The sequence below is a fragment of the Periplaneta americana genome, chromosome 11 (genome assembly GCF_040183065.1).
Source record: "Periplaneta americana isolate PAMFEO1 chromosome 11, P.americana_PAMFEO1_priV1, whole genome shotgun sequence".
NCBI classification, from domain to species: Eukaryota; Metazoa; Arthropoda; class Insecta; order Blattodea; family Blattidae; genus Periplaneta; species Periplaneta americana.
Window position 1 is genome coordinate 154506276 of NC_091127.1, and position 27069 is coordinate 154533344.

The following is a 27069-nucleotide window of genomic DNA, read 5'->3' on the forward strand; positions in this document are numbered from 1 at the left end:
TTATAATAAGAGAATTTTAGTGTAATACTAAGTACACTCTTCAAAGGAGTCAGTAGTTACTGAGTTACGGAATGAATAAAATTGATAGCTGATTTGTTCAGATGTAGAACCGCCGCATATTGCTCCTCGATTATGACGTTGGTGTTCCGCAGCAAGACTTAATCATTCATATTAGCACTTAAATTTTTTCAGATCACTATTTGATTCTTCTAGATAACGACCTAGTTATTTTCAGATCTCGACTTTCTTTTTCCAAATCATGAAATTAAGGGGAGAGGATGGTATTTTTTTGGTGAAAAATGAGTAAATTTTCAAAAAAAAAATTCTTTAAAGTACTCTTTGATATGTGTGAAATGCATTGCATAACATTTTGTGGGTATTTGTGCCCTTATCGAATGTTGAGTCGGCATTTTTAAACTTCCTGCGTTGTGGATTTTTAAATCACTCGCCCACTTTTATTGTTGTTTCTGGTAAATTAAATTTAAAAAAAAAAAAAAAAATTCTTTAAAGTACTCTTTGATATGTGTGAAATGTATTGCATAACATTTTGTGGGTATTTGTGCCCTTATCGGATGTTGAGAAGTCATTTTTAAACTTCCTGCGCTATGGATTTTTAAATCACACGCCCGCTTTTATCGGTTTCCAGTAACTTCATTTTTTTTTTTTTTTGCTACATTAACAGACAAAAATGGGTATAATTTCTGAACTATTAAAGATACATGTATGAAATTTATAGAAAACACATTCTTTAGACTTTTAGGAAACTTTTTTCTGTAACAAAATTTTGTTAATTGATTTCATTTTAAAAATACGTCCGTTTGTTTGCAAGAAAGGAAATCAGAAAAGCGTTATTAAATTTTAATTGTTTATTTTACAAACGTAGGGACTAATATCAAAATTCTGTTACAGACAGTTTGTAGAACATGCTTTTGCAAATACATTGCAAAAAAGCTGTTTGAATCTATGTTTAAAGACGGTTTAGATATATCGGTTTTAGTACAATTCTACATTGGCTATATTTTTTTCCAAATTTGGGCCCCCAATTTTTTTTTTCAAAATATTTATATTTAGTTGAGTTGCTACAGCTATGAGCTCTCAACATACAAAAAATTAATATTTTACACCAAATAGGAAAAAAGTTAAAAAAAATAACACCCTCTCCCCTTAAATACGAAATTAAATACGAGTGACAATGAAGTGATATAGTTCGTATCAAGGAAAAATATATTTCGTAAGACAGATTGTATATTATATACATTATTTATGATCTTCGGTTGTGATATTCCGACGAAGTCTGCATTGCTTGTCTACGTCTTCCAGGACAAATAATTAACACAAAATACCGAAAGGATATTTCATAATTTAGTCTATTAACTACATTTTATTTGTCCATATGTTTATCTAATATTTTTTCTGTTAGTTGTTTCAAGAATAAAATGCATCTGTTGTAAGTCTTTCTATACATTGCCTTTCTGTAACAGAATTACTTCTAAACACAAAACTATTTGTAATATGATTCTAATCCTTTTTCATGATCTAATTAAAAACGTGTGCATCATAGTTTGTGTTTAATGAAATATAACATTCCCACGATTTCTGGTGCTTCAGGAGCGTCGAATTCATAGAGATGAGTTATCTCTGGATTATGCGAGTAACATTTATATTCGGTGTAGTCTACACATATTACATGCTTTCATAGTTGCAGCGCTGTCCCAAATACCGAGAATCATGGCGAAAATGTATGAGATGGCAGGTGTGTAGACACGTCATCATGACCATTTCCTCCCGTATCGGAAGTTACATATGGTTCGGAAGTAGCAGCAAGGTTATAAAAGAGGTTACCTGGTTGAGGTTTTTTCCGGGGTTTTCCCTCAACCCAATATGAGCAAAATGCTGGGTAACTTTCGCTGCTGGACCCCAGACTCATTTCACCGACATCATGTTCATCTCATTCAGACGTTAAATAACCTAAGATGTTGATAAAGCGTCGTAAAATAACCTTACTTCTTACTTACTTACTGACTTTTAAGGAACCCGGAGGTTCATTGCCTCCCTCACATAAGCCCACCATTGATCCCTATCCTGAGCAAGATTAATCCAGTCTCTATCATCATATCCCATCTCCCTCAAATCCATTTTAATATTGTCTTCCCATCTACGTCTCGGCCTCCCTAAAGGTCTTTTTCCCTCCGGTCTCTCAACTAACATTCTATATGCATTTCTGGATTAACACAAAGTACCAAAATGATTTTTCATAATTTTTTACAATATTTTATTTGTCCGTATGTTTATGTAATATTTTTTCTGTTAATTGTTTCAAGAATAAAACGCATCTATTGTAAGTCTTTCTAACTACATTGTCTTTCTGTAACAGAATTAGGGGCGAGTCGGGTAGTATCGGACAGTGCGTTTCTTTCATGTACCACCATATGGTAGTACCTGAATTACATGGTTACGTTTCTCTATGCGACAGCACAGAAATGTAACCATGTCAATCAGGTACTATCATCGTGTGGTAGATGAAAGAAACTCACTGTCCGATATTACCCGACGTCCGATACTACCCGACTCTCCCCTGCATCTAAAGACAAAACTGATTTGTAATATGATTATAATCTTTTTCATGACCGAATTAAAAACATATATATCATAGTTTGCGTTTAATGAAACATATCGTTCCCACGATTTCAAGTGCTTCAGGAGCATCGAATTCATAGAGATGAGTTATCTCTGGATTTTGCGAGTAACATTTATATTCGGTGTACCCATATTATATGCTTTCATAGTTACAGCGCTGTCCCAAATACCGAGAATCATGGCGAAAATGTATGAGGTGGCAGGTGTGTAGACACGTCATCATGACCATTTCCTCCCGTATCGGAAGTTACATATGGTTCGGAAGTAGCAGCAAGGCTATAAAAGAAGCCTGGGCTGAGCACGCTTTATTAATAGGAGCCCTCGCTGTCCAGAACAGCGTCGGGCAATGAGCAATGGCCAGGATGTTGTATTAAAAGAAGTCATCAGAAATTCCGATGTAGATGTCCTCTAACTAACCGCAAAGTGTATGTTTGAAAGAGAAGAACGAGGAAGAAATTGCGATGCTTTCAGTAAGAAAAAGAAAAAGAAAAAGACTTTCCCCGTAGCTATAAGGAAGACAGAAATAAAAAAGAAGTTCAATTTGTCTGTACGCCGGGAAGATTCATAGTCGCCATCAATAACGGAAAATAGCCCCATATCCGTGGTGGACGCTACCATACGTTTTAACTTTGTCCTCTATACGTCTCCATCTTTATCTCGCCTTCTCCCGCTTCGACAGTTAGTAACATATACATGTACAGAAGAGTCTGCTTCGAGCATCAGATTAAATTACAAATCATACCAGTAATTCGTGTTTGATTTGAAAGAAGACGACGTTTCATTGATGAATGTTGTTTTGTATGTTGGCGTTTTGTAAGCGATGGATTACAGTTGCTACGTTTTATTAATTATTATTAGGGTTAGGATTTTGATGAAAATGCATCTTTTTTCTAGTAAGCCAGAAACATTGCTGCTTTAGTATTTAGATATTACTAGCCGTACCCGTGCGCTCCGCTGCACCCGTTACAAATAAATATAAAGTAATTACATAATTAAAATAGGACATTTGATCCGGAGAACATTCGTGTTTGATAGAAGAATAAATCGTTTAATATGTTACTTAATTTAAATCGTATTTAAAAAATTGAAATGCGATCATTTTGATCCAAAGACCACTCATTTGGTGCAATGACAATTCCTTTAACATGTCTCTTAATTGTTATTACCAATAATTTTTCGAAAAGCGAAAATTACCAGAAAAATTTTGGCTACAGATTTATTATTATATTATATTATATTATATTATATTATATTATATTATATTATATTATATTATGTAAAAAAGTATGTTGATAACGGATGTACTGCAATTAAAAAGTTTTTAATTTGTTGTGGGAGCTCTTGAATCTCAGGAGGAACAGCTTTTACAACAGCGCAACATAATCTGCTTGGCTCATTACCCAATTTTTTTGCATTGCATTTATTGCATATATATTTTATGTATTTTAACACGATTCAATTGAGCATAGTTAAAATTTGAATTATAAAATAATGGATTGCTAAGCGAACGTACTATTACTGCATACTAAATCAATACACTCTCGTTGATCGTTAATTTTCTGAGATAAAAATGAATGTGTACATAAACATAGGAAATACAGGAAACGAATGTACAGAATAGCCTATCAAGCTTTCTGTGCATAAGAAGCTATTTTAATCTTACCTGTCCTCAATTCACTCAGACGTTACTGTAATAACATTATAGCATTATGTCTAGCCCCTTATAGACGAAGTCATTTTTTTAATTTCATTACAGCGACTTAGATGACGTTATCTTAATTTTTAAACTCATTTATCTCATTAAATATCAGTCCTATCAACATTTTGTATAGAATAAAACTTATCGGAAATCATTTTTAAAGAGACTTTTGTTATATAATATTTTTTATGAAAATGAATAATAAGGGAGATATTTCGATTTATTTAATTCAAGCCCCCTTATAACCCCCGTTATAAATAAGGTATTTTGAATGTCATGTAGCCTAAAATCTAAGTTACAACGAACTTAATTTATATTCCAATTTTCATTTAAATCGATTCAGCCTTTATCGTGTGAAAAGGTAACAAACATCCAGACAGACATACAAACAAAAATTTCAAAAAAGCGAGTTTCGTTTTCAGGATTGTTAATTATACATGTTAGGACCAATTATTTTTGGAAAAGCGAAAATTACCAGAAACATTTCGGCTACAGATTTATTATTAGTATAGATTTGATAAACTGAGTGTTTTAAAACATATTTGTTATGGCATTTTTTGCATGTTTTACGTCTTACAACTCATAAGAGCATTTTTTGTTTTATTCGGTCATTTTTGGGGTATTTTCATTTAAATTTGGCCGTAAATCCCCATTATTAATAAAAAAAATATTATTTATTTCGTTTGATATTTCCTCTACGTATTTTTTCAATTAATACCCATTATTTTGCATTTTATTTTAATCGCCTTTCTACACAAATATTGCAATTTTAACGTAGTATACGCCCATGTACTGTAATGGATCAGTCCAAGCACCCCTTCAATATAGACTCCTCTATACCTGCTAGTTCCGGATAGGAATAGCCTTGTGGTGGACTACATGGAAACTGCATCAGGTAAAATAATTAATTAAAGTGTACTACTTAGAAAAATTATGTAAAATTAAATAGGCCTGAAGTTGAATGTTGGTACTAGAATTTAATTTCATTACTAGTCTAAATATTAATATTTCTATTAAGCCAGTAGTGTAAGATCAATTTTTAGGCCATTTTTAAGGGAATTTTTGAAATATTTTTATTTCATAAATGCATTGCTTTTAGGACATTTTTTCATGATTTCTAGGTCATCAAAATTCTAGCCCTAGTTATTATGAAACTGAAGACAGCACAATACTATATTTCCATCCTGGGTTCATCGTCATTATCTTCATTACAATCCTCACCCTATTAGTTTCTTCTTCGACTACATGATCAGTATAATAATAATAATAATAATAATAATAATAATAATAATAATAATAATAATAATAGTAAGAAAAAGAATAAGACCTGTATCTCCATCTTCCTTTGGTCCTAACTGCACATTTTCTGCCTCTAAACTAATGGAGAACGAATACGTAGAACGCAAATATGTATAAAGCACGCCCGTACTAAAACAAATGAAAATGTGCATAAAGTTCATTAAAAAAGTCAGAATAAATGTTTAGTGTAATTCCATCGGAATATATATTAATGACAGAGAATTTACCATGTTATCTGCGGTTGTAGTTTTATACAATGAAAATGTTTCCTGCATCGCAAGATGTTACCGGTGTACACGCATCACAGAAATGAAAAATGGCTGTTTTATTTTAATTTACTTAAACATCTGGCAGTAAAATTATTACGAGCTTTATTTCACTAGTAATTACATTAAAAAAATTCCATTTTAATAGATATGATATGTCAAAAATATAAAACCAGTAGAGAATATCGATTTATATAGGCAAATGGGCACACAGGTTATATTGTATCTATGTACATTTGTATTCAGAATGAAATTAAAGTCAATCAGTTTATTAAATCATTATTTTAAGGAATATTAGTTTTTTACATTGCAGAATAGTATAAGATGTTTGAAATTTGCATGTAATTTGTGTTCCAAATAGGCTTATATTAGAAATAATTGATCTCAAAGCATTCCATGGAATTTATCATTTCACTTAGATTTGTATTTGCCTTGAAAAGCATTTGAAATATGGATATGGAGAAGAATGGAGCGTGTGAAATGGACAGACAGAATAAGAAATGAAGCTGTATTGGAAAGAGTGGGTGAAGAAAGAATGATCCTGAAACTGATCAGGAAGAGAAAAAGAATTGGTTGGGTCACTGGCTGAGAAGAAACTGCCTACTGAAGGATGCACTGGAAGGAATGGTGAACGGGAGAAGAGTTCGTGACAGAAGATGTCAGATGATAGACGACATTAAGATATTTGGATCATATGCGGAGACTAAGAAGAAGGCAGAAAATAGGAAAGACTGGACAAAACTGGGTTCGCAGTGAGAGACCTGCCCTTGGGCAGTACAGTGTGTGTCTGTGTGTGTCATAATTAATAAGCTGATTTACTATTTTGTTTTACCCGTTATATCCTTTAACTTCCGGGAATAGTAATAGATATTAATTTATCTTATTTTCACCTAATTTTCTGAACAATTAATATGCATACATAAAAATTAATAAAATTTATATCTTAACTTCTTTTTTATCTGAAAGAGTGTATCCCATCGCCGGACGTAAGAACCTCATTATTGTTCACTCAATGTTTTTACTATTTAATTCTGTCATTTATCACAAGTTAACATAAACATCATCATCTTGTAAAATTTGAATTTTTCCCTTTCAGAGTTTATGTTTCCGTGTCATTAGTAATACTATTCTTCTTTTTAAACTTTTAATTTCAATTGTATATTTTCAACAAAACGATATATTAAACCGTGATATCGACGTCTTGTTTTCACTAGATTTAAGGGAACGTAAGAACTGACAAGTCTAGCCTATAAAGAATTAATATAATAAGGGGGTACAGTCATTTCAGCACAAAGTTTTATTATTTTTAATGGAACTACGCGCATAAAATAATAATAATAATAATAATAATAATAATAATAATAATAATAATAATAATCATATTTAGCTCATATTTCTAACGTAAGTACGTAACGAAATATCGCTATTAAGAAATAGTAGTGGAACGGAGAAAAATTCTCTCCGGCACCGTGATTTGAACCCGGGTTTTCAGCTCTACGTGCTGATGCTTTATCCACAAGCCACACCGGATTCCCATCCCGGTGTCGGATCGAATCCTTTCAGTTTAAGTTCCCTCTTGGGTTCCCTCTGGTGGCCACTCTCTGCACTACGTCATAGATTCTATGCACGTGGACATTTGTCCACACATGTGCGGAGGTGCACTCGTTGTGAGTGACTAGTTGGCCGGGATCCGACGGAATAAGCGCCATCTTAAATCACAAGTAATTTACGCATATTATACGGCTTAGTGGATAAGGCATCAGCACGTAGAGCTGAAAACCCGGGTTCAACTCCCGGTGCCGGAGAGAATTTTTCTCCTTTCCACTACTCTTTCATCGTACGATGACGCAGAATATCTGCATGGAAACATCATATGTACTTCGGTACATTAAAATAATGTATCGCTATTAACTTTTATCCTTCAGATGAAATACCTGCATGATACAAGAAAGAACAGTAACAGAAAGTGGTGATGTTGTTTTGTTTACTTCAATAACAATAACAGTAGAGAGTGATAGTGATGTTCTTATGTTATTATCTTTACTGCTCGTTTATTTTCGTTGAAGTAACGTGTAGAGAATATTTACCATGACTGAAACAGTCTATATTATGATACTAGGTTGAGAAGTGCTTTTTTACAAAATCGAGGAAAAGTTTGAAAAACCAAGTAAATCCATTCTACGTAGCTTTGGTTTACAGTAAACAAATGAAACCAAATGTAGCATAGACCATTCACTCAGTCATCAGTGTTCAGCGGAATAAAACCAAAGCTGCGCGACCCTGAGTATCTGCAATGTACTAAGTATTGTTCACATTAACTTAAAGTCAGATCACTGCGCACAGGAGGCATGCCGTAAAGCAGCCGTGGCGAAAAGGCCATGGTGCGCCGAGCCACTGTAAGCTGCAACGTGCATAGCACCTATGGAGGGAGGCGGACAACCGAAGGGGAAGTTAATGTTCAGGACGTGTAACGAAGAAAGAAATGAACAAGAAAACATTGGACACATTATCACAACCTAAAATTAACTGTCTTCAGAATGTCTCTGCGACAAAGTTTCAAAATCAGGAAAAATTATCAATGAACTAGATATCGGAAACAAATGTTTGGGTATTTTCTTGGATCTACGGAAAGCTTTTGACACTATCAATCATAATTTACTTTTGGACAAACTACATACTATTGGAGTTAGAGGTATAGTTTTAAAATTATTCCAATCATATTTTAGTAACAGAAGGCAAATGACCAAAATTGAAGATCAATTTAGTGAATACAAATATATTGATATAGGTGTACCGCAAGGAACAATTTTGGGACCTATTTTATTTCTAATATATGTTAATGATCTGCTAAATATAAATTTAGAAAAATTTAATGGATCTATATATTCATATGCGGATGATACAGTAGCTATTTTCAGTGGTTTTTCTTGGCAGGAAGCATATAGAAATGCTAATATAGGTGCTAACATTGTTAAAAAATGGCTTAATTCCAACTTCCTTTCTTTAAATATATCTAAATCAACTTTAGTTCCTTTTTCGTTAACAGCTGCCAGTGTTCAAAATTTAAAATTTAGCGATAAATATAGACTAATAATACACAGTGAAAATTGTTTAGATCCCAAAAGTTGTAAATGTCCACCTTTGAAAGAAGCCACGTATGCCAAATATCTGGGTATCATTATTGATCAGAATTTAAAATGGCCTCATCACATTACTTATCTTTGTAAGAGGCTTCGTAAAACAATTTATAAATTCGTTAATCTTCGATGCTACTTACCTATTAGAGTTCTACGAAATGTTTATTTGGCCATTATTCAGTCTATCATTCAATATGGTATAATTGTTTGGGGTGGAAGTAGAAAAATTAATCTTAGTCCGTTAAATTTACTACAAAAACGAATAATTAAAATTTGTTTGAAGAAACGTTTCGATTATCCAACTAAATTAATTTATTCTGAATTTAATGTATTTAATATTGAACATATTTATAAGTATACGCTGTTAAAATTTTATCATAAAAATCGTAATAAGTTTGTATTACAGACACACAATTATGACACAAGACGAAATATTAATTCAACATTAGTAGAACCTAAATGTCTCACATCTGCTGGTCTAAAGCATAGCATAAATTTTGGCCCTCGGTTGGACAATGCTTTAAGTAAATTACACCCAGAACTTCTAACATGCAACCCACTAACATATAACAAGAAAATTAGAAACGTGTTAATATCTTCAATTTGATTAAATAAATTTATAGCATATGTGTATGAATTAATCAACCTATATTATATTTGTGTTCTATAATTTTGAAATATATATTAGTCCTACTTTTCACGTGCGATATTATTCTTCTCTAGTGTTAATATTATATTATATAATTCCATTGCCGCTGTAATTATATTTTAGTTCCTATTTTATTTTACTTATTTATTTATATTATTATTTTTTTATTTTAATATTATATCTGAACTGCGACCGAGCACGAGCGCTGCTCATTCGGTCTCAAATTTTGTTAATACTACTGTATCTTCTTTTTATATTGCTTGTATTATTTTAATTGTATTTCTCTTTGTTTGTTTTTGTAATTATATTTCTTTATTCTGTATATTCGAATTTAAATAAATAAATAAATAAAAATAAATGTCACTTACTGCCAATCGTAGTTGATCACGAAGGTATTTGTCTGTCAGTCGTGATCTAAATTTGATTTTTACTATTTTCATTGTTGAAAATAATTTTTCACAAACGTAAGTTACAGCGAACATGGCTTCAACAGAGCAAGCGAAAGAACGAAGCTTCAAATATTTATTTTTTTCCAAAGATTTGAAAAGTTCAATATCTGTCAAGTCCTTACATCTAGCTTTCATTTAACGTCACATTGTAAATCTGTGAGTTTAAATTGAAATTTTAACCGCATTATTCGTACATCTGCTGTAAAATAATCGACGTACAGAGATGATAATGATAATAATAATAATAATAATAATAATAATAATAATAATAATAATAACACTTAACCTTTTAATGTTTCATCAGTAACATGTAGTAACTTATAATGCCGTTTTATGTTATACAACCGTTTTCCTAGTAATATTTGTGAACAAATCATACATTTAATATTTTCATCATATTGTAAGCAAAAGAATGCATCCTCCCATCCTACTTGAAACTTTCGTTTTTTATAGAGGCACATGGTTTCGAGAGAGATATTGCGACGATACGCCACTCGCAGGTCCGAGACAAATACAAATAGAACGGAGTTTGACCCCAGTGAGTAAGAGGGTGGGGGTTGTAGGTAGGAAGCGAGAGAAAAGCACTGCGAGCCACAATGTGCTCGTGAGTCGCATTTTCGCCGCGGCTGCCGTAAAGGCATCATGCAACCTTCCGTTTATTAACGTTCCCTTTATTAGAATGGTCTATTGTGATACATTTTTGAAGAGATTTTGATGAGCTTAATTGAAGTACTGAATAATAAATACATAGTGCCATTTAAAAAGATAATGTTAGTACTCGTACCTCATTAATAAATAACGATACAAGGTTGTCTCTCCATCAGTATTATTTCCCCTTTCAGTTGTACATGTTTTGTATAAATTAATGTTTCATTTGGTGCTTGTGTACAAAGTTATTTTGGATGGCCAAGATAAATGGGACAGCCTGTAGTTGATTAATTTTTCTGTCATATTAGTTCTATAATGAATCTCAGCCTAATTTATAATAGGATACATACATACATACATACATACATACATACATACATACATACATACATACATACATACATGCAACATACATACATCCATACATACCTGTACACACATACATCCATACATACATACATACATGCAACATACATACATCCATACATACCTGTACACACATACATCCATACATACACATACATCCATACACATACATACATACATACATACATCCATACATACACACATACATACATACATACATACATACACACACATACATACATACATACATACATGCAACATACATGCATCCATACATACCTGTACACACATACATCCATACATACACACATACATACATACATACATACATACATGCAACATACATACATCCATACATACCTGTACACACATACATCCATACATACACACATACATACATACATACCTACGTACGTACATACATACGTACATACATACATACATACATACATACATCCATACACACATACATACATCCATACACACATACATACATACATCCATACATACACACATACATACATACATACATACATACATACACACATACATACATACATACATACATCCATACATACATACACATACATACACACATACATACATCCATCCATACATACATACATACATACATACATGCATACATACACACATACATACATACATCCATACTCACATACATACATACATACATACATACATACATACATACATACATAGGGGAGATTCGGGTAGTATCGGACAGTGCGTTTCTTTCATCTACCACCATATGGTAGTACCTGAATGACATGGTTACGTCTCTCTATACGACATCACAGAAACGTAACCATATCAATCAGGTACTATCATCTTGTGGCAGATGAAAGAAACTCACTGTCCGATATTACCCGATGTCCGATACTACCCGACTCTCCCCTAAGTGTTCTGCCCATGGGCAGGTCTTTCCCTGCAAACCCAGCATTTTCTAATCTTTCCTATTTTCTGCCTTCTTCTTAGTCTCCGTATCTAATCCATATATATCTTAATTTCGTCTATCATCTGATATCTTCTTCTGCCCCGACCTCTTCTCCTGTTCAATATTCCTTCCAGTGCATCCTTCAATAAGCAATTTCTTCTCAACCAATGACCCAGTCAATTCCTTTTTGTCTTTCTGATCAGTTTCAACATCATTCTTTCTTCACCCACTCTTTCCAACACAACTTCATTTCTTATTTTGTTTCTCCACTTCACACGCTCCATTTTTCTCCATATCCATATTTCAAATGCTTCTATTCGTTTCTCTTCATTTCGTCGTAATGTCCATGTCTCTGCCCCATACAAAGCAATTAACTAATCTCTTCCTTAGTTCTCTTTCAGATCACGCAGAAGGTGCTCCTTTTTCTATTAAAAGCTTCCTTGGCCATTGCATTTCTCCTTTTGACTACTTGGCAGCAGCTCATATTACTGCTTATAGTACACCCCAAGTATTTGAAGTTGTTCACTTGCTCTACTGCCTCATTTAGAATTCGCAAATTTACTTCGTTTATTTTTCTTGTGACAACCATGCTCTTCGTCTTATTTGCATTTATCTTCATTCCATGCTGCTCGTAGCTGTCATTTAGCTCCAGTAGCATATCCCTTAGTATCGTCTCCTCTTCTGCTAACAACGCCATATCATCAGTAAATCATATGCACTTTATTCTTCTTCCTCCTACTTTTACCCTTCCAATGTTCTGAAAATAGTTCTTCACCAAATCCTTCAAGTAGATGTTGAACAGAGTAGATGATAAAGGGCATCCTTGTCGTACTCCTCTCCCTATTTCACTTCCTTGAGACATTTCTTTTCCTATTCTGTCTTTGACTCGTTGTTTCGTATATATTCAATTCAATTCAATTCAATTTATTTGGCCATTAGACATACAGTTTTAGGCTTCGTCAGAATACATTGAAAAACATATAAATACATTTTAAAAAGCACTAATAAAAGAAACAGTAAAATTTAAATAATACAATGAAAGCAATACATTATTTGAAACTTTTAAATTAAAGAAAACTAACTAAATTGCAATTAAACATTTATTAAAATACAATTTCATACAAATTTGTGTTAAAAAACTCAGCAACAGAATAAAAAGGATTATTTAATAACCAATTGTAAAATCTAGTTTTGAAGCTATTGATTGGTAATTTATAATAATGACTTGGGAGCTTATATAATTTCATCCCCATAATTAAAAAGTTTGTGTTGCTCTTGTGTAATCTACAGTATGGAATATTAATTTGTTCACTATTTCTAATTTCATGATCATGTATATTGGACGCTAATGAGTAATTGTCGATATTTTATTGAGTGTAAAGTACTAGATCATATATATATATATATATACAAATTTATGGTTAATAATTATATATAATAATAAATTTTCAGTCAAATACACTTTTCAGTTTGTGAGGTCAGATAATCTGTTACATCACAATATTTAATACGAAGTCACTAATATTTTCGACTTTAAAAAGTCATCTTCAGGTGCATGAGATGCAAACAATTTAAAAAAATAGATGATATCACGCTGTGCCTTCTCCTTGTCTTATATACATACGAGAATCTAGCATCAGTGTTCAGCTTTACCATGTACAGTTTACCTCAAGAGGCACGAAACTTATATAATTGTAAATGCCAGCACGTGCATCACTTACTATATTATTAATTGTTCGATCAACTTATCACCTATTATTAAAAATTGTTTGCATCTCATGCACCTGAAGATGACTTTTTAAAGTCGAAAATATTAGTGACTTCTTATTAAATATTGTGATGTAACAGATTATCTGACCTCACAAATTGAAAAGTGTATTTGACTGAAAATTTATTATTATATATAATTATTAATTGTATTCACACTTTTCTGAACCAACATGTCTTTCAAATTTATGGTTGTTAAAACCCTTGATTGTCTGAAAAGTGGCCGACAATGTTCTAGATAGTTTGTTTTACATAAAATTCTAATGGCTTTCTTTTGTAAAATCAAGACGCTTCCAATTTTGGTTCCATTAGGGCATATCGGATTATCGACTGAAAGAAAGGTTACCAAGACAATTATTGAAGCTATTGATCCCTTCAATTATTTTGGCTTCTGTATCTGAACATCTAAGAATGTCGTGATTTTAATATTGTAGCATTGGTATATAATCTGGTTTTTAGTATCGCAATTTAATGTTGCACGAATATTTATAGTAGCTGAGTAATATCTGTGGAGCGGAAGACGGCAGAAGGGAAGACAATAAGCACTGCACTAAACATTGTATCTTGAGACAAAGTAAATCGGATGAAATGGCGACAACGCGTTAGAAAAGGGATGCTTGACACCCGGAAGTGGAAAGTGCGATGTACAAAAACAGCGAGCACTGCCAAGCAAGCGGGTTTATGGTTAGCGTGCGCGACTTTGGCAGCCCCAGCGCCGGGCACTGCCAGCAACACGCTGCGGAGATCACAGCCATTAGTCGGCGTATTATTTACTGTGTGCGAATATATTTTTAATTGTTAAATATTCGCGCATATAAATAAACATTAACGCGCATCGTTAAACAAACGCATAAACACAAATTACAACTCCGAGCAGCCGGGATGTATAAATACAACACATGGATCCTCATGGAGAGCGAAACTGGAATCTACTTGCGGCCCTCGACATTCCCTCGCGTTAACAGTATAATTTGAGGGAAAAATTGGATCGGTGTCGGTTAGAGTTCCCGGGTAGCTCAGTGGTATACCTGAAATCTTGATTTCATAATACACGTCACTGTTCGTTAACAGAAAACCACAATTTAAGTCACACGTGTGCACTCGAAGTTGGTTGCTTGACGGTTGTCAGCCCACTTTGAGGTCTGTGGATATAGAGGGAAAAATTGGATCGGTGTCGGTTAGAGTTCCCGGGTAGCTCAGTGGTATACCTGAAATCTTGTTTTGCATAATACACGTCACTGTTCGTTAACAGAAAACCACAATTTAAGTCACACGGAGTTAGTGTGCACTCGAAGTTGGTTGCTTGACGGTTGTCAGCCCACTTTGAGGTCTGTGGATATAGAGGGAAAAATTGGATCGGTGTCGGGTAGAGTTCCTGGGTAGCTCAGTGGTATACCTGAAATCTTGATTTGCATAATACACGTCACTGTTCGTTAACAGAAAACCACAATTTAAGTCACACGGAGTTAGTGTGCACTCGAAGTTGGTTGCTTGACGGTTGTCAGCCCACTTTGAGGTCTGTGGATATAGAGGGAAAAATTGGATCGGTGTCGGTTAGAGTTCCCGGGTAGCTCAGTGGTATACCTGAAATCTTAATTTGCATAATACACGTCACTGTTCGTTAACAGAAAACCACAATTTAAGTCACACGGAGTTAGTGTGCACTCGAAGTTGGTTGCTTGACGGTTGTCAGCCCACTTTGAGGTCTGTGGATATAGAGGGAAAAATTGGATCGGTGTCGGGTAGAGTTCCCGGGTAGCTCAGTGGTATACCTGAAATCTCAATTTGCATAATACACATCACTGTTCGTTAACAGAAAACCACAATTTAAGTCACACGGAGTTAGTGTGCACTCGAAGTTGGTTGCTTGACGGTTGTCAGCCCACTTTGAGGTCTGTGGATATAGAGGGAAAAATTGGATCGGTGTCGGGTAGAGTTCCTGGGTAGCTCAGTGGTATACCTGAAATCTTAATTTGCATAATACACGTCACTGTTCGTTAACAGAAAACCACAATTTAAGTCACACGGAGTTAGTGTGCACTCGAAGTTGGTTGCTTGACGGTTGTCAGCCCACTTTGAGGTCTGTGGATATAGAGGGAAAAATTGGATCGGTGTCGGTTAGAGTTCCCGGGTAGCTCAGTGGTAGAGCGTTGGTACGTTAAACCAAAGGTCCCGGGTTCGATACCCGGCTCCGGAACAATTTTTCCCTCGAAATTATTGAAATCAACTCATATATATATATATATATATATATATATATATATATGTATATATAGTTATACCTGAAATCTTGATTTGCATAATACACGTCACTGTTCGTTAACAGAAAACCACAATTTAAGTCACACGGAGTTAGTGTGCACTCAACGTTGGTTGCTTGACGGTTGTCAGCCCACTTTGAGGTCTGTGGATATAGAGGGAAAAATTGGATCGGTGTCGGTTAGAGTTCCCGGGTAGCTCAGTGGTAGAGCGTTGGTACGTTAAACCAAAGGTCCCGGGTTCGATACCCGGCTCCGGAAAAATTTTTCCCTCGAAATTATTCAGTATAATTTGATTCCCAATTAAGTCACCTCCTACACTCCCCACAGGTAGTTCTACGAACAATTATTTAATTTTTATGAAAGACTAATAACTAGACCACGGAACCTCATACACTAAAAAACCTAAAAAAATATACATGCAACTATGCAGTAAAAATTGTTGAAATATGCGGTAAAAATTGAAATATATGCAGTAAAAAGTACACTTACAGGTTTATTTGGTTTAATAATATCATGTAAATGAAAATAATTTAAGTGTCTTCAAGCCATCATCATTTTTATTATACTTAATTTGTCTTCAGAAACCCATTTCTTCAATAAATCTTTTCTGTTAATTTTTCTTTCTGTGTAACGCCCGTTAAACATGCAAGCAGATCGATCATGCTTTGGTTCTTCGCAGTAATTCTTGTTGAAATGCAGATCACGACTGACAGACAAAAACCTTCGTGATCAACTACGACTGGCAGTAAGTGACATAATTCCTGATTTTGAAACTTTGTCGCAGAGACATTCTGAAGACAGTTAATTTTAGGTTGTGTTATTGTTCATTTATTGCTCATTTCTTTCTTCGTTACACGTACTAAACATTACTTTGTATCCTTGTACTGAATAAAATTATATTTCAGTGCTTGACGTAAGGAAAATGAAAATCCGTTAATACGTCAGACAGTTGCTTCACTTCCCCTTCGGGTGTCCGCCTCCCTCCATAGGTGTTATGCACGTTGTAGGTTACACAGTGGCTCGGCGCACGATTACATTTTTGCCACCGCTGCAGTACACAGATGAAATCTACCTGGAACCAACTCGAGTATAGGTCGATTCACAGATTTGGGAACCAATTCCAGTACGCCCTAAAAATTATTTTGACAGAAATATTACTTTCATATTAGTAGTGGAAAATAATATTGTATGCAACACGAGACTTAATGGATTTTATGCTCGACCATGCCGAAATGTACTAATTATACATCTGGTAGCAGTCCTTTAATGCATGTCATTAAAGTACACCTACTCATTAAAGTACAGGTCTTCAGCCAATGATAACTCAGCTTACATGTGTTCAGCCAATGACAAGTCAGCTTTGTACCGTTATAAAACCGCAAGTATCGATTATTCTCGGATATGCAATCGAAAGAGAATTAGCGAAAAGTCACGGAGGCTGGAAATCCAATACTGTCGCAGAAGGTTATGTTCTGTTACTATAATAATTAGCGTTAATTGTAAATAATATTCAAATAAATTCAATTTGTCATCTCGTTTTTCAATTTCGAATTCAATATTCAAGGTTATAATATTATAATATTATCAAGTTTAACGGGACTCGTCAAGGTCAATGACATTATTGTTCCTCGGAAAAAAATCAATACTTTCGCGTCTGCGCACATCTCACAATTCACGACCTAGAACAAGGTCACTTCCGATCTTGTCAGATACAAATAAAATGTATACATCTGAATACCGGTAATTTCAAGTTAGAAATATGGTCGAGCATAAAAAGTCGTATGAAACTCGCCTATAATGGTAATTAAAAAGCTCGTATGAAAATTATGAAACTCGCTTGCGCTCGTTTCATGAATATCCATACTCGATTCTTAATTACTATCATTATAGGCTCGTTGCATAATGTACTATTATTCACTTCGCCTCAGGACATAAACTTTCCATTCATTAATTAAATATTACTTAAGTCTCTTGTCACATAAATTACTATTTTTGGCCCTCAAATCTGTATATCCCCCTTAACAGACTATGTAGTCTTTGCAATGAAAGCTGTGGGATTTTTTTATTCTAGCGATTTAAATTGTCATTTCAGTAGGTAATCTTTGCCGTAATTTTATTTTGATATGCATGCGCGTCCTGCATAAGTCAAGAAAGCAGGAATGTCACGGTCCTCAATTACGTGGTCCAGCATCGCCTGAGGTCGCGTAGAGAGGCTCGGATGTGCGGTCAGACGGGCAGAGAGGTCATCTGGAAGATCGAGTACAGTCGACCCAGATCCTACGTGAAGTAGCACGATGACACTCTCTTGTGCATGCCTTGGTCACCGCGTGCGCTGACAGAGAGAGTGGCTGGGAACAATCAACGAGGAACTCGGGCGTGGATTAATGTTCTCACCGTCAATTAAGTGCAGATCCGGATGTGCCGTTAATTTTAACATTATTTTGCACCACATGAAGCGTTTTCATTCTCCCCTCGTAACTCTACGTGGTGTACGGAAATATGTCGCGAATAACGGTCTGCCATTCTCTTATAACTATAGTGTATCCTATTTGAGGATAAGTTAAGTTACTTCTAGCGAAATAAATACGTTCAATTATTTATGTAATGGAATACGAAGAACTACTTGAGATAAAGTGAAAGAAAATTAACATTCTACGAAGTCATATCACATGCTACATCTCTTCCCGCTTAGATCGAATAAATGACGCTATAGATAAATTGAACGAAGACATTGACTCGATTGTGACATGGACAAAGAAATTCCATCTTAATATCAATCCTGGAAAGACACAAGCAATCATATTAGGACACAAACGGCAAACCGACGCTGTAAAGCACCTCGACATTTCCCCCGTTAAAGTAAGTACAGTGCATATCCCTTTCAGTTCTTCGGTAAAAAATCTTGGCATTCACATGGATAATAATCTCAACTGGGACATGCAAACCACAGAAACCTGCAGAAAAGTATATTCTATTATCCATGTGTTAAAAAGGGTAAATGTTCATCTTCCCTCTTGCTTAAAAAAGTCCCTTGTGCAGACACTTGTATTTCCCTATTTTGGCTATGCTGACATTTTAATGACTGACCTTTCCAGCGACAACAAAACGAAACTTCAACGTGCTCATAACTTGTGTGTACGTTTTGTAAGCAATGTTCATAAATATGATCACATTATCCCATCCCTGGAAGCAATAGGTTGGCTTAAACTAGATAAAAAAAGAAATTTACATTCACTTCTCCTTCTCTTCGAAATCTTGAACTCTTCTATTCCTTCGTACCTGTCGTCTCGCTTCACTTACCTTTCTTCCCACCACAATCTGAACACACGCTCTCGCCATGAAACAATACTAACAATACCATCCCATCGCACCTCCTCATACTCATCCTCTTTCACAATAGCCCTGCCAAGACTCTGGAATTCGTTACCTGCTAGCATCAGGGACTGTCGAAATAAAATTGAATTCAAACGCAAACTTACTAGGCACTTGGTCAGTAATTGAGACTCGTTCAGACATGGTTTCTTGTAAATAGTTCTCTTAATCTATCACAAAATATTTCAATATCCGGTAATTTCATCACCATAGAATTTTGTTATTGTAGGTTTAATTTGTAATTTAGTAAATACAAAATATTCTTTGTTCTTAACTTCTATGATGAAATGTCTAGCTTGCATTAATCAGGTATTCTTGTCGTACTTTAATTTTTATTGTAATTGTAATTGTAAATTTAATATTAATTGTAATTTATTGTTCATGTTATAGTTGTAATCCCCTGGTAGAGGGGCAGAGAAGGCCTGATGGCCTTATCTCTACCAGGTTAAATAAATAAATACTACTAATACTACTCCTACTACTAATATCAGGACACTGCTCCTTCGATGTACCGGCACATCACTTTATTTTTACTTGCATTTTTATTGTACCTGCGTTTCTGAATGTACTTGACTCCCACCCCTTGCAGTAATGTTCTTGCTCCCGTCAGCCACACAAACTTACGGCCGCTGTTGCATTCGAAGTCTGCTAGCAGTGAAGTAAACACTACAGAGTATAGTGTGTTTCAGAAATATGGTTGCGTTTTCTATAGAAGGAAGAGCCTATATTATTGAAGCTTAATTCCAGGGGCAGGTATTTATGGAGATTAATTTTATGATTTGTGTTTTTTTATACTGGTGTCGGCGGAGATTGTTGGAGATTGATAATTTATTGGATATTAATGGAAATTTTGGAAAATACAATTATTTTGAAAAAATGGAGTATTAACTCAGTATAAATATTACTTTCCAAATAATTAACATTAAAGGTTGATTGGATTCTGGTAAAGGTGCGGTATGGCCAATAGACAATATCTGTTGGATTGAGACTGTATTTAACACACATTCATTAAAGACGAAGAAAGAACTTGCAGCCCTCAAATTAATACTTTCAAATTATTAGTGAAATGTTGAATTCTCCGTCTTTTGAGTTCACTAATGTAATCAGAACACCTGGAATACCATGTAATGTAGCCTACTTGAATGTGCAACAAATTCAAATGAAAAAAATGCTCGAAAAGGAACTCAAATTATGAAATTCGCTATAAAACGACGCAAATAATAATAATAATTCGCGAATGTATTCATATTTCGCTATTAGAACTCTATTTCGCGATTTGTCGTGATTGTTTTATCCGCATATTATTAATCAGAATCACTTAATTCGTAAAGATTAGTAAAAATCTATTGTATGTCTATAATGTCGTGATTTTCGCGATCTCTGTAAATACCCACCGCTGCTTATTTCGCACAGGTACGGTGTGTAGCATGACTGAATAACTTTATCTGTGTGGACTGAGCAGAAGTAAAGATTAGAGTTACCGAAAGTACGGTAATATGCTGAATAAAGTAGCCATTATATAATGAATAAAACCGCCTGAAGAGTTGAGTTTGTGAAAAAATGTTACTACTCTACTGTATTTTTATAAAATACCGTAAAAGTAATGATCAAACTGAAAATCCTAATATCGTATTTCCCTGTAAAATAAATGGATACACTACTTTTCTCTCCTCCTACAGCTAGTAAAACGATTTGTTTACATATTGCACTAGTAACACTAAACTCCTGTAATGTAAGGGGGTAACAGTATTTCCGAGTATAGCCAGGTTAATATAAAAAATGTTGGTAAAAATAAAGTGATGTCCCTGTAGCAGAAAGCGAAAAAAAAAAATCGAAAAATCGAAAGAGAATTGGGAGGACAAATTTAAAAGGTACGCAAAACGCGTCCTTGCAAGGGGGTGGGGGCTGTACAAAACTAAGTATGTGAGCTCCAAGCCTGTTGGCCACTAGTCTCACTCCGGGTTACGCTGCTCCACTGAAGGAGCTCTAGAACATTTTGAAGGGGAAGCCGAAATTGGACGTAAACTCTTAGGTACCACATACGCGAGGGGGACTGAGATTTGATCAAGTGATCACGCAACGGGGCGAGGAGGAGATGGCTGGTGTTTGCCGTTAGGATGGCGAGACGCTGTCATCTGTTGTTCGATGACAAAGCATGTGAAGGCCGTCGGAAGAAGCGCCGTGAAATCTATATCTCCATTTAGAGAGGTCCCTGTCCTTTCAAATTGCGACTAATTGAGTGACCGCGTATATTTAAAGACAATTTATAGGTTCTGAACTAGGGCATACGTCGTTTATATTAAAGGGGAATATATATGGGGAAGGGCATATAGGTCCGTGGCCCATTTCTTATAGGGCTCATCCCGACATTTGTCTTACGCCTTAGGAAAACCACGGGAATACCTTAGGCAGGATGAGTTGTCTCATATATAAGAGACTAGCCAATTTGGCTATTATGTAGGAGGTGATTGTTGTCACGAGCCTTGTTGAATCGTCTCAGTTTTGAGACCAGCCATTTGGCTATATGATGGCTCAATTACGAAGAGGGGGGAGAGATGTAATTGTTAATTAGTTCAGAGTAATTAGGGAGATTCATGGGAATATGAGTGCAGGTCCGTGGCCCATTTCTTTTAGGGCTCATCCCGACATTTGTCTTAGCGCCTTAGGAAAACCACGGAAAACCTTAGGCAGGATGAGTTGTCTCAATATCAGAGACTAGCCAGTTGGCTCTTAGGTTGAATGACTCTATGAATCGATGGATATATACTAGCCAATTGGCTCTATGATAGTTCCATCGATCAACAAAAGTAGATATTGTTAGGGAGGGATTTTGTTTAGCCCAGTTAAGACAAGGTCATTTTAAAGCGGTTGCACTATCCAAGGAGTCGCATGGAGTTGAGTCGTGATTACCAAAACCTGGGAGTAACGCCAGCCTCCCTGTCCTCCTGTCTCAATAGTATAGGTAATGGACCTGTCTGGTGTCTACGCCGTAACCTAGGATCATACTGGCCGAGGCCAGATATGAGCGGAATGTTTATCTACTTATATATAAGACGCGGTACAAGTCCCCTGGAATCGGCAAGCATCATGGTTAGACAGAGCATGAAAGTCAAAGAATATTATGGACAGTAAAAATCGGTCATACAGGAATGGGTATTTCATTCATTCAGTGTTCTACCAAAGGGCATGTCTTTCACTGTAAACCCAGTTTTCTCCAATCTTTCCTATTTTCTGCCTTTCTCTTTGTCTCCAGTCTGTCCATAGTCCATATAGTCTTAATGTCGTCTGTCATCTGATATCTTCTTCTGCCCCGAACTCTTCTCCCGTTCACCAGTGGGTATTTAAGGGGTTAGGTACAGCTTACAGCAAGTAAAATTTTGGAAATATTCAACATTTTTTCCCTCCAATACTGTAGCTTGTACAATAATGAAAATTAGCCTATGTGTAAAACACTGTCCTTGTGCTATATGAAAAAAATAATTCTACGATTTAAAAAAAGTTACATTTTTTTTTTCAAAATTCAATTCATTGTGCAGTGATGAAGCGTTTCTCACATAACTCAAAAACTATCCAACATTCTGTGATTAAATTTGTTGTGTGTATTTATGCATGTCATATCTACAATATGCAGTCGGGCATGTTGGACACTTTATACTTTAACGTGTTACCTCGCCACTTATGGGCACCACATTCTGCTAGAAGTCAATGACGAAAGTAGCCACGAGTGGGGCTACTTCCGTCATTGACTTCTAGCAGAATGTGGTGCCCACAAGTGGTGAGGTAACACGTTAAAGTATAAAGTGTCCAACATGCCCGACTGTCCAACAGACCCTAATTTACCCTATCAATATTTTCTTCTAACACAAAATTAAAAAAAAAAGTATATTATTTATTAGGTAACGTAGTTGAAAGAGCATGATATTATAAACATGAGTTTCAGCAATAAACTAAAAGAGAGATAACATGAAAAAGTTAACAAGTTTATGAGTTATGAGGGGAACGCTTCGTCACTGCACAGTAAACTGCCACTATTTTGAATTTTGAAAAATAATATATAAATAATTTTTTTTAAACCGTAAAAATATTTTTTCATATAGCAGAAGGACAGTGTTTTACACATACCAATTTTCATTATTGTACAAGATACAGTAATGTAGTAAATAGTAATATACGTTACAAGAGCGGTATGTTGACGTTTTCATGGTCGAGGAAAAGATTGAAAAAGCGAAACGTAGTTGAGCTTTTTTAATTTCCGAGAACATGAAAACAAACATACCGCTCGTGTATCGTACATTATTTTGTGCGAAGATCGTTTATTACATACCTGAAAGACGAATTTCTAATTAGTTGCAATGAAATCTCCATGTTGGTTTCTGTTTAATGACGCCAACTTCGGAACACCAAAATATCTTTCTTCCACATTGTTGCTGTAAAATGTTTTCTGTGTTTACTATACTCCAGCAGGCCGTGATATACGTCTGTCTTTTTTTCCCCTCAGTCTATAAATGCGAACTTAAAACAAACGGTAAGGTTATGTAATGATTTATTTTTCATTTTAATATTTTAACAATATTATTTATATAACATATTGCAGTAATAACATCGGCATCTGGAATCTCGTTGATTTTTTCACGGCTTCCTTAATGTTACTTGTATCAGGAATGCAATAAGTTTCGTGGAGTAGTAGACTTTACTTAATTTTTGCAAATATTTAAAAACAATAATTAACATTGCAATTTAGGTGAAATTGCAGTGGTAAGTTTCCAATTTATAGTTATTATTATGTTAAACGTCTCTAAAAATAATATGTTAAAAGCCTAAAGCAGTAAAATGAATGTCGCGCTTAAGCGGTAAGAAGAGGGAAATTGTTATGTGTGTTACGTTGGGAATACTGAATGTGGTATTTCACACTTACCGTATATTGGTTCTGTGCTGAAAACAAGCAAATACGCAGGATCTCGCACAAAAAATGTTGAATATTTCCAAAACTTTTACAGCTGTAAGCTGTATCTAACCCCTTAAGAGTTGTTAATTCATTATATAAAGAGGATCTGATACAACTTTATTGCAAATTAATTTTATTTCCTAGGATTACACATTAATAGTCAATAATCATTGTATTATACATCTTATATGAAACGACTGGTTTTATTTGGATATCGTATTTTAATTATGGGACTAATAGTATCCTGTATGATGTCACAGTTCACAACTCAAATAGTGGTTATTTTAAAACCTAATATAAATAACATTGTTGGTATTTAGAACATTTTAAAAGTTTGTAATTTTATTGTCAATATTTTAATGATTAACACTTGTAAATGTATATAAGTGAAAATATTTTTAAAACCAGATATGTGTAAAATTGTTCATATAACATTAATCATTTAACATGAAACCTGAAGATGCCATATATGGTGAAAACGTTTGTCCCTTTTCCTTCCCTATCATGATATCGGAACAATATGTCAATAATAACAGAATAGCTTACTTTGTTCAGAACCTAAACTATTAATATTGTGAATTTATTTCTAGACAACAACAATGTAACTTTATTATCTCAACAATAGGATTTGCTCTCCACACCGTAACACAGTATTCGTTAGTGCACTCCACTGACGACAATGATAATTTACTTGGACTATTACGAACAACAATGAACTGTTAATCTTAACTAATATTTACAAAGCACTATTTACAAATCAGAACTGTCAGTTCTCAGTTCACAGTTCTTCTAGCACAGTCACTCGAGTTCACAGTATGTCGAACCACAGACCTTCAGAGACAGTCCACTGTACTCGAACTCAGGTCCCTCCAATTGCGGTCCACTGCACTCGAACTCAGGTCCCTCCAACTGCGGTCCACTGCACTCGAACTCAGGCCTTCGGATGCTGACACAGTTGCGGACGCACACTCGAGTCGAACTCCGGTACTGGCTTGCTTGCTCTGGCTTACTCACTGAATGGCTGAATAAACTGAAAACTGCTCAAGTTCGCTCGCGTTTTTTCTTTTAAAGCAAAATCATAGTTGCGAGAAATTTCTACGAGTGTGCAGAGATAGCTCTCTCGAATTATCTGGATATCTCCACTTCGACGGACTTCTGGAAGAGTCGGGAGGGTCCGTCCCCCCTTCACTCCGCACGCAGCTGTTGCGCGCGCACCCTCCCCTCGTCGCGTTGACGTAATACACCCCCTCTGCCCTTCAGCATGCAAATGCTCCACGTACCAGCGTGTCGTCTGCCGCTCTCCCTGTCGGACGCGTGTTCAAACCCCGTTGCAACTGTCACAATATAAATTAACAGTATTCTTCAAACTATTCACGAATGATAATATGCATTGCTGATGTAAACTGCGTGTCGTCTGTAGCGTGCGGGAGCAGGGCAAGGAGCGGGTGACATCTATACTCCTCGCTGTACTCAACTGAAATCTAATGTTTTGGAACGAACTTCTACCTTTGGTAATAATAATGATGATGGAAATCACTACAGGTTTATACTTCCATATTTACATTGATATTAATCCTCAGAAATAAGTATTGTATAAACGTACTGTAATTGCCAATTTGTGGCATATCTCCTCTATGATCTAATGTCCACCATGCTTGCTGTTCCTTCCGTATTTTTTTTTGCATCAACTTTTTTTTCTCCAAATTTTGTTTAACAATTTTATCGACCAGAGGCCGTTTCCCTACAGTTTTCTTTGTTTTCCTCTTTTCCTTAAACTAATACGAAACAACATTCATGCCCGAGGTGGGACTCGAACCCGCAACTCTTCGGACCAAACGATAGACACATTCCGTGCCTCTACCCTTTGTGCCGTCCAGGTCGGCATAATTCGCGAGTGAAAAGAGTCTATGCGGGTGTTGTAACGGCCGGGAGAGAGGGGATTGTCGGTGTCTGTACAGTACTTGGGAAACGCTCAAAACTGGTATTTTTCCCACAACATGATCCTAACTGTAAAACTCTTCAATTAGAACAGTGCGACCGGAGTGATACAGGTTGTCCTCTGGCTAGGATTTCACTCATTTGTTTCAATCAATCAGTCACAAGAACCCTTGCATCTCACGTGTCTTTCGGATCATTCTCCTGCCATGCAGTACATTTCGTTTCATTCAGTGAATTTGTAACTTAAACGTTATTTATTCTCACCTATCAAATCTACTCTCCATATTTTGTTGTAGGTTCTTTGAACTGTTATGCTAATACACTGTACTGCTATGTTAATCAGCTGTAACACTCATTTAAAATTGTAAGTTACAGTTGTTTTTTATTTTAGATATTAATATTAATAATTTTACTTTCTCCACCACAATTTCTGGCAGAGTTGAATCTCTCTGGTGTGGAAATCAAACGTTCTTGACATTGGAATGTGTTATTTATCTACAGTAATCTCACTAGAGGTTTTGATTTATCTAAAGAAAATCAAAACTCGAGTGGAATTTAATTGATTGTTACACAATTAGAAGAAAATATATAAAGAAATAGAGTACTCTAATACAATAAAATATTAATTGACTTACGAAAATACTAAATTGTCTTGAAAATGTATTAGGAGAAACTCGGCTA